This window comes from Mus pahari, chromosome 10, assembly GCF_900095145.1.
Source record: "Mus pahari chromosome 10, PAHARI_EIJ_v1.1, whole genome shotgun sequence".
NCBI classification, from domain to species: Eukaryota; Metazoa; Chordata; class Mammalia; order Rodentia; family Muridae; genus Mus; species Mus pahari.
The window spans coordinates 113,798,884-113,816,415 of NC_034599.1; the positions used below are offsets into that span (position 1 = coordinate 113,798,884).

Sequence of the window (17,532 nt, forward strand, 5' to 3'; positions counted from 1 at the left end):
ACCCCCATCCCATTTCTCAAAGTGAATTACTTTATGTCAAACCCATTGGGCTGATCTTGGAAGAAGGGGTGCAGGAGAGGAACCAATTGCCATCTATGTGAAGTGTGTTACCTAAGGTCAATTGTTTTAGCAACTAATTTTATAAAACCACTTCCTCCTTAGCTGCTTATGCTATTTTCAAATTAGCTCATAGAACCGGCAGGTCTCTTTATCCATCAGGTATGTTGATGATGTGTTTCTTTCTGGTGTAATGACAATATTTGTCTTAATTTCACAGAAATTGTCATCTGTTTTTGGTGACAAAATTATGGAACAGTTTTGTTTCATGAGAGAAGTGAACAGAAATCTGGAGAAAATGTAAAATTCAGCTCACTGGTTCCAAGGCTAGTCACCTGGTTATGTCTCCTGCCGAGTTACACTTGATAGGAAGCAGAGTGTTTGTGTTGTGGTAAAATCTGCCTTTTCTCTGAGACATATTCTCTGAATTATCAATAGGGATTGAGACTTTTAATTCTAAGCTGGGATTAAAATGCCAGAATTATATGCTTTGTTTTGGTGCCTGGCTAGAGGAATATAAATATAAGGGTGTCTTTATCTTTTAGATTTGTCAGTGGTGTAGACATTTCTTAATGGGTTTTAATAGTGTGCCCAGTTTAAAAAAAAAAAAAAAAAAGAAGCAAAATTGGGACACAGAAAAAGAAGCAAGTGTCAAAAAGAAAAAAAAAAAAAGAAATAGAAAAGGAAGGAAAGAAAGGAAGCCCCCGTCAGAGGTGAAGTCAGCTGTCTAATTTTAAACGAGTCGACCAAGTATCCTTTAACTCTGCATGTGACAATTAAAATTAGGGGTTGGTAGCTGCAACCACCACTGGTAGGGCTTTGGTAAAATACCTTTTCCTGCTCCATCTCTCCGAGTTATGGCAGGGCAAGTCAGCCCCAGCCAGCAGCAGAGTTACTCTCCGGAAACCCGAGCAGAGCTGCAGAGGGGAAAGGTCTACACAAAGGCCCTCACTAAGGCTCCGTAATGGTGGAGTGTGGTGGTTCAGAGTTCCGGTGATATGTCTTTAAGATAGAAAATTGAGTCATTTAAAAACTAAGCTGGCCCTACAGCACCGGCCCTGCCTCAGTGATGTGCCGGCTTCCTGCCAGTACCTGTACATAAGGACCTATTGTTTACTTGCGTTAATTACAGCGCCAGGATGAAAGAAGGCAGTGGGGCAACTTTCGCTGTTGCCATTGTTTGGGAAGAGACGTGAGCTCAGAATAATAGGCTGAAGACAGCCAATTCACCCCAACTGCTCCAGTTTTAACCAGCGCCAATCGTGAAGGACAACAATGGGGCCATTTCCAAGAGAAGATCCAACTTCAGCCTATTGTCATGATTCAGAAAAAAAAATGCTCTCGAAGGATACAAAACTAGTTTTGAAAATTTAAGAGGTTACCCACAGGTCCTCTCAGCAACACACTCGAGTTTCTCAAACAATGCAGTAAAAATTGCTGTCCTTGGAAAACGTCCCCACGCCTGGTTCTACTGACCCAGTGGGTCCGGGTAAGAGGGGGTTTCTAGGAATCACGCTGGTGAACACAGCGGTGGAGCTGAATCACTTGTTAATCGATGTCCGAAGACACTCTTGGGGACTCCACGGCCTCCTGGGGTGGGGAGGAAAGGTGGCTGGGCTCCAGGTTCCCTGTCGGGATTCCAGAGGCACAGCAGGAAGGGGAGCGGGACACTTTTGCGAGCGGTGAAGTGTGGTGGGGTCCAATGGTGGTTCAGGGGTGTGGCGGCCGGAGCACCGGTGATGGCAGCCTCGAACCCGTGCCGTCCGAGGCCGCACTCCACCCGGCCCGCGGAGGCGGCCCGCTCTCGATTCCTTTAGTTTCCACTGGAGCGGCGTCAGGACGCCCCGCCCCGGCTAGGCCCCTCCCGGCCGCGCACGCGCAGAGCGACTCCGACCAGCGGGGACTACTTTCCCCGGCCCGCCCGCGCCCCGCCCCTCGTCCTCGCGCGGCGGAACGCTCCGCGCGGAGCGGCGGCGGCAGGATACACGGTGCAGCGCCTCTTATAAATCGCTCCTTGTGCGGCGCCATCTTAAGCCCTCGCTCGGTGGCGGCCGCGTCAGCTCGTGTCCTGTGTAGCCCGCGGCCCGGGGAGGCGGAGACGGAGCACGGTGGGCGCCGAGCCGTCAGTGCAGGAGGCCGAGGCCGAGCGGGCGGCCGCGAGTGAGCAGCGCGCGGGCCTGAGGTGCGGCGCCGCGGCGGGCCGGCTCGCGCCGCGCCAGCGGGAAACTTCGCGGGCCGGGTGGCGGCGGGAGGCCGCGGGGGCGCGCGGGCTGGGGCCGGGGCCGGGCGGGCGCGCGCTGGGAGCCCGGATGGACGGCTGGCCGCCGTGGGGGGTGGGGACCGCGGTTCGCGTCCCGGCTGGGGCCGCCGCGGGGGCGGGGTGGGCGGGGGCCTCGCCTCCGTGGCCCGCGGAGCCGGGGGGACGCGGGACCTGGCGCTCGTCCCCTCTGTCCCTCGTGGAGCACGCACAGATATTTTTTTTTTTCCCTGCAACGACCTGACTGAGTTTGAATCCAAACAACTTTAAGCCGTGGAGTCGCCAAACTTGGATGCAGCGGGCGGGATGCGTCAGGAGCGTGTTCTTGGAGGGTGGCGTCCTGGACTCGCGTGGGGTTGGTGGCTGCGGGGCCGAGGTCCTGGCGGGAATTTGGGACCGTGGACGAGTCACCGGCCACTCCTGGTGTTGGGGCGGGGGGAGGTGCGCGGGATCCGAAACCTGGGCTTGGGGGAGGGGGACTTGCACTTAGCCAGTAAGTGTGGGGTCCGCTTCAAGTGTTTCTCCCCAGCGCGTTTGCCTTCTGAGCGAGATGGAGTGGCCGGAGCGCGGACCGCCAGGGCGTGGGAGCCTGGCGACTTGTTCTGAGTGTTGTTTGGGGGACCGGACTTGGAACCGACGCTCCCAAGTTCGGTACCCCAGGCCCGCTCCGGTGAGCCCGCTGGCTGCGGGGCAGCTTTGTCTAGGGCTCGGGTCTCCAGACATCTGTGGGCTCCCCTCCCCCGCGCCCCCCGCAGCCCCCCTCCCGGGGCCTGAGCTCTGAATGGAGAGCGGCTGGGCTGCTGGTATGCGGAGGTCGGCGAGAGGAAATCGAGGAGTGGTTTTAGTGAAACGAGAGCTTTGTGCCATGAATAATGGTGGCTTAGACCAGACAGCAAGCTGAGGAGACGGCAGCTTTGCCTTTGATAAAGTCTGCCTCATGTTTTTCACATGGCCAAGTTGTGAAGCGTTTTGTCTGGGATTTAGGAAGCCATTTCGCTATTTACTTGAAGCTTGCAGACGTCTCAGTGCAGACTTGCCTCGTCCCTGGAAAGAGCTTGCTCTCTTGGGTCTAATTTAATGCTTAAGCTTGTGGCCTTTGTATTTCGGTTTTATATGTCAGGCTCAAACTTTATTTGAGTTAAGGCCCGCTGTTACATTTAGTTCACTTAAACCTTAAACATTCAGAAATCCCTGAAATTAAAATGAAGTTCCTCCAAGATTTGTTTGAGAACGCCCTTTCACAGCAGACAACATCGATGACGGTGCTGGGGATAGTCATTCTGTGACCTAACCTTTGTCCTCAAGGCCGAGTCTGGACAAGGCTTTTAGTGGTTGCAGGGAAGTTGGAAACTTGCAGATCTTTCTCTACAACAAACCCTCCCAGGCTGAAGTCCTTAAGGAAGCAGGCTATTTGGAAAGCTTAGCTTGCCTGGGACAGAGTCCTGGGCCTCACAATCTGCAAAAAGACCATCTTCAAATAGGGAAGCATTTAATTAATGCAGGCGTGAAGAAATAGAGTTCAACTGTCATCTGATCATTTCTCATAGTCTAGAGCAGCGGTTCTGTCTTCCTGATGTTGTGACCTGTTAAAATAGTTTCTCAACTGTTATGGTGACCCCAACCGTAAGACTATTTACTTGCTACTTCACAACTAACCATAATGTAAATGTCTGTGTTTTCCCATGGTCTTAGGTGACCCCTGGGAAAGGGTTGTTGAACCCCCATATTGAGAACACTAGAGACTGTATATTGGGTATCTTATGTCTCCAGCTTGAAGGGGAGTATCTACTGCTGTAGTGACGATGGGAATAGAGATTGTGAGTGAAGCCTTAGCACTAGTCTCAGAATCCCACTGCCAAGGTGAAGGATGAGGAGCAACTTTCTTAGTCGGAGTGTATTTTGAAATGTGTGCTCAGAAAAACTGGTGGGGCCCTTTTGCAAATAAACGCAGGGCAGAACATGGACAAGAGCCTGTGCACACTGCAGGTGGGGAGTGGGGTGTATGATTACAGTTGTTTGTTGCCGCTTTACTTCTAAGCAGGAAGTGGACAGTGAAAGTAGATTGAGTCAACTGAAGTATCAGTGGTGAGGTCAGGTCAGGTCAGGTCGTGGTCTCTGCCCATCACCTAATGGTAAATTTTTAGTGTCCTTGGCCATAAGCATACCCGAGGGACAAACTCCTGATAAACAGTGTTCACAAACTCGTAAAAACATTACAAACATACAAACATTTTAACTCCTTTTTCTTTTGTTGTTGTTTTGTGGCCCCTGTCAACTCCTTTTTGTTTAAAACAATCTCACTGAAGACATCTTCATGCCACAGAGAGTAAAATAGATGAGTAGCTACTTCAGTTCTGAGGCCTGTGGAAGCAGCCTCTGTCCTGAGAAGATGCAGCTTGCAGAATGTTAGGCAGCCCTGAGATGCTTGCTGTTTAGCAACACCAGTCCCGGTGTGATTCCTAGGTCAGCTACAAGTTTATAAAATGAAAAGTGTTTTGTGTCAATTGAAAGTGAATCGGAACTTTCCGGAGAAAGGTCTTTATTTCCTCTTTCCTCTGTTTACCTAAGAAATCTTCCTTTGTATTAAATGCAAGATCAAGCTTCCCTTGACTAAGAACCCTGATTTTTCTGCTGGGGGTAGAACTCTGGAAGAAAGCATCTAATCTTCCTTGGGAAGAAAGGTCTTTTAAAGGAAGTAGACAGTCCTGCTAGGACTTAGTCACCGTTTTGAACTTAGTTGTGTCTCTTAAGACACATTTCCCAGTTTCAGTTGAGACGGCAGTGCTCTAGTCATGTCGAGCGCCCTCCGGTGGACAGAACACAGGTCGCTTTTACTCGATCTCTGCAAGTTTGTGTGGAATGGATCCTGAATACTCTGTAAGGAGAACCAGTTGTACAGTATCCTCAGTTAAGACTGGCACGGGAGGGTAGGAGCCTCTGGGAGAGAGAGAACAGGTGGTCTGGGGCACATGTGCTTACAGCATGACACCAAATGCTCAGCTCTTCAGGGAGTAAAGGATGACCTATAGAGGTGAAAGTCTTAAGTTCCCAATGAAGATCTGTCACTGTAAAATACAAGTGTATTTCCCTCAGGTGAAGTAAGAACAGTTCTGGTGGTGGGAAGGTTGTCTGCTGCCCACTCAGTGCTTTCGTTCTTATAGACCTTCCTTTCCACCCTTGTGGTAACGTTCAGTCGCTTTGGAAAATACCATTTCAAATCAGCCGGGTTAATAGAGTGAAGCATATTCCGAATTAGCTTTTGAAGTGAAATGGTCAGTTTATGAAGGATTCTTGAGAGTTTAAATTTTGTTTTTGGATTCTGCTTTTTAGAAACAGGCTAAATCAAATAGTGTAGAGATGGTGATCCATTTAGCCTTCAGAACTCATGGAAACATGAATACAAATTTCTTGCTTTAAGGGAGCATTGTCACAGTTGAATGTGACTTTAAGAATTACTTCTCTTATTTTTTAAAATAATTGTATCATTTCCCCTTCCCTTCCTCCAAACCTGCCCATATACCCTTGCTCTCGTTCAAATTCATGGCCTCTTATAAATAATTGGTGCGTGCGTGCGTGCGTACACACATACACTCTCACACACCCACCTAACTACAGCCTGTTTGGTTTATGTTTTTAGAGCTGACCATTTGGTATTGGATAATAATTGTACTCTTCTCTAGGGAAGACTCTCAGCATTTCTTAGTTGCCTGTAGTTCCTTGTGCCTCACGGTCTGCCCCTCTTCTCATCTGAACTGACAATGCTCCCTTCAAATACAGAAGACAAACAACCCCACTAGTAGGCTTGAAAAGCCCTCTTTTAAGTTGTTGGCCGGGTCTGTCCAGTAGACTCCAGAACATAGCTCATAGCCTATTGCTGTTACCCTTGGTTGCCCCCAAGAAGTGGAAGGTAAGTCCCTGTTGCTGAAGAGACCATGTACTTCATACCAAGGCCTAGAGGATGCTCTCTACCTGATTACTAGCTCTCATGGAACCAGAAGACACACACAAGTCTCCAAAGGAGGGAGGCAACCAATAGTCCTTTATAGCTTATGATGCCTTCAAACCACAACCATGACAAGTGTGGCATGATAAACCCTAAGGGTGCAGTAATGGGATTGCGTATTTCAGGGTAACCAGCAGCTTTCTAGTTGGACGTAGAACTGGTTCAACAAGGGGGAAATGCCTGGTGCTGGAAACCTGGCCAACTACCCAGGGCTAGTGAACCCATGGGTCTTGGTGGAGAAGTAGCTTGAGTCCAGCTCTTCATGGTCTTAAGTGTCCAGACTCACCGTGTTAGGTGAATGCTACAGAAGCCCCACAGATGCCTAGTCTTGTCAGCCCACTTGGCTTCTTTAAACCATTTCCTAGTTGCACTTAGAAGCCTCTAAGCTGAGTGTAGTATTAGGCTAGTCCCAAACTTAGAAACAGTGTTGAGGTGGAGGTCAGGTGAGTGTTTTATTTTAGCAGAGCATTGTTCTTAGTCAATTTATGTTTGTGTGGAAGTGGTCTTTGTTTATGTGGCAGAGCTTGACTGAACTCGATACAGCAAGCTGGTATTCAAAAGCATCATCTAAGCCTGATGTGGTTCACTCTGCAAGTCACAACAGAAGGCTGAGGCAGGAGGATAGCCTGCAGTACAGAATGAGACCATATCTAAACAAACAGCAAAAGTACGTCTGAATACAGCGCTGTAGCTGTGATGACCATGTGCACAACATGGGTCTGTGCATCTGTCCTAGAACACTCACCTGTCCCCCAGTCCTGTGTGTCTTCCTGCAGCTGCTGTAAAGGTGCTGAGACTATGCAGCACTGCACCTAGCTAGGGTCTTGTAGTAGTCCAGAGGTTTTTCTGGTTGTGGTTTATCAGCATTGGTTCAGAAGGCTGTGCTTTTCCACTTCCTACCATGTAGTGCCATAGGAAAGCTGGGACCATTTAGAGCAGCGGTTCTCAACCTTCCCAATGCTGCGACCTTTTAACATAGCTCTTCATGTTGTGGTGTCCCCAAACATAAAAGTATTTTGTCACTACTTCATACTGTAGTTTTGCTAATGGTATGAATTGTAACATAAGTATCTGTTTTTGGATGGTCTTGGGTGGTCCCTGTGAAAATGCCATTGGACACTAAAGGTTGAGAACCACTTATCTAAATTCTGTTGTAAGCTGCCTCAGGCACTTCCCATTTTTTCTTCTGGTTTTATTTGGGATTTAACTCAATTTTTGCATTGATAGTCATTTTTAAAGTAGATCTATAACATATATTAACAGTTTTGAAGAGGCTGTGATTTATAACCTTTATTCCATGTTAAGTTCTCCTATCATAGAGACGTTATCTGGGGTCAGTGGATTTGATTGCTGCTGGTTGGAAGGGGAAGGAAGAGTATAAAAGATGGAGTTGGGACTAACTTAAAAATGTGTAGCATTTGGGCTGGTGAGATGGCTCAGTGGGTAAGAGCACCCGAATCCCAGCAACCACATGGTGGCTTACAACCATCTGTAACGAGATCTGACTCCCTCTTCTGGAATGTCTGAAGACAGATACAGTATACTTATAATAAATAAATCTTTAAAAAATATTGTAAAAAAAAATGTGTAGCATTCAGTAGCTGAAGAGATGGGTGCTGTGTACCCACCCATAAGTGAATATATGCTTATGGGTGTCAGTCACATAAAACATAAGGAACGGAGTTCACTGTGAGATGTCTTGGGAGTGCAGTTTGAGGATCTCATATTTAAGTTGGAGTAAGAATTGGTTACAGGGTGGTGGCTGCAAACTGTCTCCAACACTTCCTTAATACAGATTAAGCAGGTGAAGAGCTGTGCCCCCTTCCAGAACTAGAGCTACAAGGGCTCAGGAATGAGTTCTCTCATGGTTTGGATGTACTGTTGTAAACGTACATCACAGGGTTTCTTGAATGGTTTTTAAACAGTTGACCCACTGTAGTGGGCTTGACCTATTGCTGCTTGCATTAAAATGTTAATTTTGGTCCCCAAAACTACATTCTGTGTCTGAGTGGAAGACACTGAGGGATCCTGTCCCTAGTTGGTTCTGATTGGTAAATTAAGATGCCAGTAGCCAATGGCTGGGTAGGAGAGACAAGAGGCGGAACTTGAGAACTCCCTGGGCTTGGGAGGAAGGAGGAGGTCTGCCATGGCAGGAGTGTATTTTAGGTTTTTACTTAGCCAATTTGTGACTCCATGCCTGATAACTATCTGCTAGAGGCCTTTAGTTGTGCTGTTACATTTCCTGGGTCCTAAAGTTCTGGACATTGTCTGATTCTGTTCTTATCTAGGAAATTGGAGTTGAAATCTAGGAATACAAGAAGAGCTGCAGACACTCTGGAGGGCAAAAAGTGGTGGTGTTAATGCTGGAGGCAATTTTACCTACCACCATGGAGGCTGACTGAGTAGGGGTGCTGTAATCACTTAACAGAAGAAAATTGGTCTTCTGAGGGGGTGCTTAGAGATTGTCTGCCTGTGTGCTGAAGGGCTTGGGTTTTTTTCTTAATTGCCATTGTGTCACAGTTCATATTTCTCTCTGAAATATCTCTGAAAAGTTCTATGAAGACTGGTTACCTACCCTTTTCTCCTCAACTAGAGGCACAGCTGGAACCCATGACCTGATCCATTGCATCAAGGGTCCATTTTGACGGGGGCATATTACTTTCTGGACAACTGTCACTCTGTCACTCTGCCTGGGCAGGGATAACCTACTTCCACCTTTTGTAGCTGATCACCAGCAAGCCGGTCAAGGTGTCTGTAGTAGTTTCTTGTGGCTTTTAGTTGAGGTGTGCCCTCTTCTTACATACTTCTGGCCACTGGACCCAAGGGTCTTGTAACTTGGATTGATCATTGTGTCAGACTCCAAACTTTGATGTTGATGCCTTCAAATTATACACCGTCCTGCAGCTGGTCTATATTTCAGGTTTCTGCCTGGAACTCTTCATCAGCACCTGTTTCACTATCTTGGTCTCTTTTAGACCAGTCATAATTCCTTATAATACACATTTAGAATTGTGTCAACTGTGTGGTCTGGCCTATGGATTGTTTCCTGGTAGTGTGGGTTCCATTGAGTAACTCTAGAATGTAAACGATTCATGGCATTGTTTTCACTGTGTAGTTCAGCTACTCTGACCCCAGCACGACTTTGTGATGACATTTTGTTTATTTTTTTGGTTTTTCGAGACAGGGTTTCTCTGTGTAGTCTTGGCTGTCCTGGAACTCACTCTGTAAACCAGGCTGGCCTCGAACTCAGAAATCTGTCTGCCTCTGCCTCCCGAGTGCTGGGATTAAAGGCATGTGCCACCACTGCCCGGTTGACATTTTGTTTTATGTTCTGACAAAAGGTTGTTTATGGCGTTGTGTTTAGGATTTTAATCTCATAGTTCCTTGACTCCTCTAGTAATACTGTTTTCTCCTTCAGTTCAGCCGCACAGTCCTGTTGTTACATACTCAGAACTTTGCCCTCCTCATCTTGTTCCAAGTACCCAGCCTCCCAATCCTCAGTTTATGGGGCTGTGTGGTGTCACAGGCTCCCTGCTCCTCAGCCTGTGGACCCCATAGTCTGCCCTTGTGACTTCATGCCCAGTGCTGCCTCTTTTTTTTTTTTTTTTGGTTTTTTTTTCGAGGCAGGGTTTCTCTGTGTAGCCATGGCTGTCCTGGAACTCACTTTGTAGACCAGGCTGGCCTTGAACTCAGAAATCCACCCGCCTCTACCTCCGGAGTGCTGGGATTAAAGGCGTGCACCACCACTCTGCCTCGCTCCTTCTTTACCTTCCTTGTGATGCTTTACTTCACTCTTCTTCCCTCTGACCCACACCACTTCCTCCATCCCCACTCACCTTTGTTCTTGCTTTGTCATTGTTAAGAATATTGAATTGGAAGAACTCTCTTGGATGGATGATCATTGTAGATGTGGCCAGAACAAGAGCACCATGCTCATCCTTCTCCCTCCTGCTCTTTGGTGCTTCTCTGAGAACTGCCTGGCTCTTGCTGTCTGCATATGGACATGCTGTGACTTAAAGCACTAATGATTTTTTAAGTCCCCACCAACTCCCCAACTCATATCAGTGGCCACCATGTTTCATGGTTTAGGCCCCCTTTAAGTTATTGTAGCATCAGCCCAGTTCCTACAATTGCTTGGACAACTTGACTTAAGAGTCTACTATACATGGGCAAGCTTTCTACACTATTAATTAGCTTTGGCAGCTTCTTGGCTGTTTCCTTTCTCTTACCTATCTATGTTGCATGTCTGAGGTGAATGAAGGTCTAGTCATTGAACCTCCCTGTCTGGTTCCTACTCACGCACAATCCAGCTTTAGATACTCTGATTTGCAAATCTAGCCTTGATTTCTCTCCTGTAAATTCTTGTTTGTTTTTTTTTCCCATAGTGCATGAGTGTTGGAAGACACCCCAGGCAGTGAGTTGGAAGCTGACCCAGCCTGCTCCCATTCCCAACTCACACTGTTACAGCTGAGCTGTTCTCTCGCCTTTCATAACGTGTTCAAATCCTCTGCAAGTCTTACACACTTTTCTCTCAGGTATATCCATCATTTTCTTGATGTAGCTTTACCACCTTAGTGTGGGGCTTTCTGACTGCTGAGGCCTTGTAGTTGATGCCTTTGTTCTCCTTAAATGGACTCAGTGCCCTAGCCAGAGGTGGTACATCAACTGCACCAATAGCATGACTCCCTGTGCTGACTGGTCTGGGTCTCCTTCAGACTGAGGAAACACTATGGGCTCACATCATTCCTTCCCATTGTCGTCACCTGTTTACTCTGTTTTGAAAAAAGTACCAAACCACCCTCCCTTATTGTTTGAAAATGGCCTGTAAAGTAGTATGTATTGCTGTCTTTTCCCCTTACAGGCCTTCCTGTTCTCTGTAATTTGAACTGGATGGACAGGTACTTTGAGATCCCTTGCCCTTTGTTTGCTTTTAGCTAATGCTCCTGACAATGAGATCTATGAATAACTCACACTGTTGAGCCATCCTCCAGTTAACACTGTCTCAGCTCCTGCTTAGACCCATGATCTGTGGTACTGGGAACAGTATTTATGTTGTCTTTTTTTTTTTTTTTTTGGTTTTTCGAGACAGGGTTTCTCTGTATAGCTCTGGTTGTCCTGGAACTCACTTGGTAGACCAGGCTAGCCTCGAACTCAGAAATCCGCCTGCCTCTGCCTCCCGAGTGCTGGGATTAAAGGCCTGCGCCACCAGGCCCGGCTTATGTTGTCTTTTGATGGAGCTTTAGCTACCTGTGGCTGGTAGACAGAGTGTAGCTGCATCACTGAAAAACTAAAATCTTAAAAAGTTAAGCTTAAATGTCTACAGCCACTGATAAGTGATAGCCGCCCCCCACAGTGTTGCTTTAGATGGACACCATTTCCTTCCAGTACTCATCTTTCATCCCTCTTGACACAGCTTTCTTCCCTATACTCAGTTTTGTTATTGACTCTAAAGTATTGCTTCTGCAAACTACGTTAGGGCCTAGTGTTACTGCCCAGTTCTGAGCTGCTGTGAGTCACCTGGCCTACTGTTGTTCCTGCTTGACTGGTATCCCTTATTTCTTACAGGCTTGTGAATTATAGCAGGAATAAGCTGTCCTGTTATCAGTGACAGGAAAACCAGCAGGGGGGGGGGCAGAGGCAGGCCAGGCTACAAAGCAAGTTCAGGTCACACAGTGAGACCCTGTCTAAGAGAAGAAAAATAAGACTCCAGTTATCCAGCAAACCAACCACCCACTTCCTACTACAGACTGGAGAACTTCAGTGATTGGGTTTTCAGTGCCATTTTGTTACACTCCACCCATCTCTTTTCAAATTAAACCACTAAGCTCAAAGTATGGTTCCTAAAGGGTAACAGAGCCTGCTCCTGTGTGTGGGCCTCGCACAGGGTATTGAGATTTCATGCATGTTTCTGCTCTGCTCCTTCATAGTGCCTCTTTTCCTGAAACCTGCTGGTCCCAGCTTGAAAGCTACCCTTCAGAAAGCCTTTGGAAGCTTGTCCAAAGTGGGACCATCCCCAGAACCTGTGGTGGATGCTGAAATCTTTGGTGAATAGGTGAAGGGAATCTTATGATGTTTGTGTCTTGAAACTATTATTCCATTTAGATCACAAGATTGATCAAATGAAGCACCAGTGGGTTTGTTGATGTGTAGCTTCAGGTAACCACTCATTGTGCTTTGGGACTCAAAATACGACAAAGATGAGGGGCTATTCTTGAAGTTCTTTGTATCAAAATAATAAAATGCAGTCACATTCTCAGTAAAATATTCGCTTTCTGAAATACTCTAAATATAGGGAACTTCATAGCTGTAAGGCTTGCTGTTCTGGAAGACTACTAGACAGTGACATGTCAGTTCAGTTGGATATGACTGCTGGGGCAAGTGGGTAAAGAGGGTGAGTCCTGTCTTAAGGAACAGCTGCTACCTGAGGTCTCTTGCCAGCCCACTCCAAGTTCCTTTTTTGGATCCTTTGCTTTTTAACTAGCTAATGTTGTTTGTGAAGTTGGGGCTATGATGGTTTGTCTTTACAATCCTTTAGGGCTTAACATCAGTTCCATGTGTACTGGCTAGTTTTGTGTCAACTTGACACAGCTGGAGTTATCACAGAGAAAGGAGCTTTAGTTGGGGAAATGCCTCCATGAGATCCAGCTGTGGGACATTTTCTCAATTAGTGATCAAGGGGGAGAGGCCCCTTGTGGGTGGGACCATCTCTGGACTGGTAGTCTTGGATTCTATAAGAAAGCAGGCTGAGCAAGCCAGGGGAAGCAAACCAGTAAAGAACATCCCTCCATGGCTTCTGCATCAGCTCCTGCTTCCTGACCTGCTTGAGTTCCAGTCCTGACTTCCTTGGTGATCAACAGCAGTATGGAAATGTAAGCCGAATAAACCCTTTCCTCCCCAAACTGCTTCTTGGTCATGATGTTTGTGGAGGAATAGAAACCCTGAGACACCATGTGACACTAAAAGTGCCATGGCAGAGTCCTGTGTCATCTCCTCCTGGCTGTGGCAGTTCTTGGTTAGCAAGCACAAGATAGACTAGTGTGTGGGGACACCTGAGCATGCTTGCAGATCTTCGTGGTATTGAACCTGAGTTCAGTTAAATACTGAGTTTATTAAATACTTGATAGCCTGAAAGACTTTTTCCCTAAAACTGTGTGGCTTTTGGCTTTCCTAGGTCATTTTGTCCAGTTTTATGTTCACGTAACCTGTTAACTCACTTAGAAACCCTTTCTTCCTCTTGTGGCTTAGTCTGTTTAATCAAAACAACAACAACAAAAAATTTCACATGCTGTTGTCCTCAGTGTGGTACAGTGTCAGGTTGACTCCTGTTTGTTTGGTGAGGTCAGAGCTGTGTTGGACACAGAAAGTGAAGGAGAGAAATGAAGTTCTTCCGGTGCATATCCACCTCCTTAGTATGGTATTACCCATACTTCACAGAGCACATTTTATTTTCTGATAAGCATGTTAGTCTATTAAATATTTGGGTTTAATATATGCTGAGTATTTTGTAGACTTAGAAACTGAAGGTGAAGTTTCAGTTTCAGTCCCCTGAGTACAGGTCTTGAAGTTCTGAAAGCCAGAGTTCTGGTTTGTTTGATGGGGAAGAGAAACTTATAACAAGTATAGATGAGGAAGATTTTTTTCATAAGGGAGGGAAAGTAAAATACTAAATTACTTCTGGAGTCCTGCCACTAACTGCCTATATTCTAGATGTGGAGACCATCTTGAAATGCAGTTTTGCCTTTCCTGGGTGTGGTAGAGCCACAGTGGGGAATGGAGAGTTGGGTAGGATTTCTTTATCTGAAGTTCTGGAGAAGCAAGAAATAGGTTTGAATTGACAAGGCAGGGTGCCTGACTTAGGCTACAGACAGATTAGGATTTGAACTGAAAAGCATAGTTCATTAGTTGGGAAACTCAGAGTTCAGAACTTGATTATATCAATAAGAACTGGCTTTAAGAAAAACAATGATCTTCCCTCACCCCCTGAGAGAATACAACTTTCACTTTATGTTTTAGCAGCTTTGCCTTTTGAACCAAGATGTAGTGGTTTCTGCATCTGCAAAGAGGGCATGTGGGTAGTCCCCTTAGCTTTTAGGCTTTTAATGCTATCTCAGTATTTGGCCAACATAGAATAGGATGTCCAATACAAGAATTTATTCCTATTTTCTCAAATTTGTCTGTATTGGTTCTGCAGGTTGTATGCAAAAACCTATGTGTTTACATGCTTGATAATGTTGAAAACTTGCAGGGGGAGTCTTGTCTGACTGGCTACAGTAACTACTTTCCTGGTCAACCTGCTGTCTTCTTACAACTTCTCTATCTCCCATGTAAGTCTCAGCTAGGCTTCAGCTCCTAGAGAGCTTGGGAAATTCTGACTCAAAAGTCACACTACATGTTCAGTAGCTCCTGGTTCACTTTGAGTTTTATTCTGCATCTTCATTGATTCCCCAGGTTGCTATAGTTCCCTGCCTGCATTAAGTTGGTCACCATATAGTGCCTTTTCCAGATAGAGAGTATTCCCCACTTTGTGCTTGTCCACTTGCAGAGTGCTTTGCCCTGACTTTGTCCATCTGACTGATGCTGCCTTTGAGCCTCCTCGACACTTCACTATGATGACTCCTTTCTAAGATGCTAAGGTGTGCTTCGCAGCTCAGTTCTCCCTTCTCTTATTGGGTGGGGAGGAGTTGGGGGAGGGAAAAAGCATGGTCAAAATATATTGTCCCTAAACATTCTTTAGTAAAGAAATATGGAGGCTTTTTTAGCTATATGGCCTTACTTAACTTGACTTTTTTCTTCAATATTGTAGTACCAGTAAGTAACAAAAAGTACTTAGTTTGTCCATTGGGTGAATATTAACATATAGATTATTTTTCAGCCCTGGGTTGTAGTTTACAGCCTTTTTTGTTATCCTATACATACAGGTGAAATACCTTGGCTTCCTTTGCCATTCACAAATGAGGCTTTAACTTAGAAGGTGTTAAGTGATAGATGGTGCTAGCTTTGTTTCTAGCCAATTTAATGAGCCTTCTTGGCTGTGGTTGTCATCTGCCTTTCTAGCTGTGGTCATCTGAGACAGGCAGTGGCCTTAAATGTGAGGCTCACTGTTCTTATTGCTCAATTCTATTTTCTTCTTTGAAATGTTGTTTCTTGTTCCGTGGTGTGTTCCTTTGTAAAAAATTTTTTCCTGTTCCTGTGTGCTGTGTATTTTTGCCTTTAATCATGTTTCTCGTATGCTATTTTAAAAATTACCATATAGGTAGTGGGACACTGCCTAGCATTTTAACTGAGGTGTCTGTGTGTGTGTATAATGTGTGAGGGTGTGCCGCATCCTTTATGCTTTCTGATGGGCTTCTTTTTAACATATACCTAATGGCTACATTAGTTTGAGTTTTACTTTTTAGTGGTGTCTGCTGGAATGTAGGTGTGGGTTTACTGTAGAGAGGTGCAGGTGAGGTTGGCTTTTAGCATAACGAGGCAGCTTCTTGAATGCTTCGTCAAGTCTTCTAGCTCTTTCCAGGTGGTTGCAAGACTTGTTTCCCATTTCTGTCTGCTTTGTGGAAAAATGAGAATAAATTTTCAGTGCTTCAGAAACATGAGCATGTAAGTCTCACCTTCTTGAAGCACAGCCATGCTAACACTGAGGGAGCTCAGGGAGGCTCGTAGAGCAGGGTGGGACAAGTGTTGGAGTGGCTTCCCTTCATCAGCTTCAGGAGTCAGAGTAAAGTGGTTTTATAAAGAAATCAGTCTAGAATTTGATAGAGTATATTGAACTAACCAGATTCCAGAGCTGGCACTTCCATCTGACATGACCCCTTTCTAGTTAGAAAGCAAGACCTCCCAGTGCACAGACTGGCACCCCCTCCCCTGCGTGTTTTCTTTCTCTTGATGCTGTTGTGAATGGATTCCAATAGTTTTTTGCATATAATTGTAATGGCTACTTTTAAAATTATTATTATATTGCACCCTTATTAAATTACAAAACACAATTGTTGGGCATAAGAGCCTTGAGAGTTACAGGTGTTGCCCACCTTAAAAACATGCAGTTACTTGTTGAGAGAACTGGTTTTTCCCCTCAGAATGGCTCCATTTTAATAATTGCAAAGGTTTAGAAGTACAAAGATTAAGTTTCAAAATAACATTGAACTTTATTTGAAATGCTAATACCTATTTTTTGTTTGTATTTAGTTCTGTCTAAGGTATAGATAATACTGCACCAAAACACCCATGTACTCATTACAGATTAATAAGCATTTTGTAGGTGATACTGTTTTACTGTACCTGATTATTAAAAATAAAACCTAAAACCTGCTAAAAAGCTGGCACTGTCCTCACTGAAGCAGCTGGTATGATGCCTGCTGTTGTATGTCTGTGACAGCAGTGCTGGGTCACACGCTAGTGAGCACTGAGGAGCTGGAGGGGAAAGATGGTTAAAAGACTTTTGTTAGTTGTTGAGAATTTCCTACATGTGTGTAATGTACTTTGATCCTGTTCACCCACAGGCCTTCTCTTCACTCCTCCCAGGCCTACCTACCACCTTAGGAAACTCCAGATTTTGTGTCCTCTTTTTGTTAGTGACCCACAGGTTCCAGTTTATGACACTCATGCTCATGGGTGTGGGGCCATCCATTGGAACACATCCTTTCAGAAACCCCACTCTCCCTCCCTGAGCATTCATCAGCTCCTCAGCTCTGGGCTGGGGCTATAGGGGCCCCACCTCCCATGCTGAAGTGCTTGCTGGCTTCATCTTGTGCTAGTGTCTGTTTTTTAAAAAGAATGTGTTTTATTGTATTTTTTCTTCTGTGTATGTCTGTGTGTTTGTGTGCGCATGTACACATGTGGTGGACATCAGAGGACAACTTGAGGAAGTTGGTCCTTTCCTGGGTCCTAGAGATGGAACTCAGGTTGCCAGGCTTGGTACCAAGTGCCTTTACCCATTCAGCTGTCTTGCCAGCCCTTGTTTGCCCTTTTTTTTTTTTTTAAAAAAATACGATGTTCTTGGTGATGCTCATAAAGTACCATCTTAACATTGGTTTACGTTAGGAAGGGTTGGTACTGTCTTGAGTACTCGTTGGTGAGGCTGACAATAAATGCAAAGTTGTAATTGTAAAATTGAAGTATGTGAACACTTGTCCTTAATATGCATATTCAAAGAACTTAAGTATAGTGCATATATGTGCTTCATAAAAATAAAGTGCCACATAAAAAAATCTGACAGACA

At 45.6% G+C, this 17,532-nt stretch overlaps 1 protein-coding gene across 1 annotated transcript in view; it reads left to right on the forward strand.

Annotated features, from left to right (window-relative positions):
• Nucleotides 1-2,000: 2,000 nt before the first annotated feature.
• Ctnnb1 (catenin beta 1) overlaps nt 2,001-17,532 on the forward strand; it is a 29,626-nt gene continuing 14,094 nt past the window's right edge. Inside the window, exon 1 of the mRNA XM_021207921.2 lies at nt 2,001-2,239. The gene's annotated coding sequence lies outside the window, so the exon portion shown is untranslated. The remainder of the gene's footprint in view (nt 2,240-17,532) is intronic.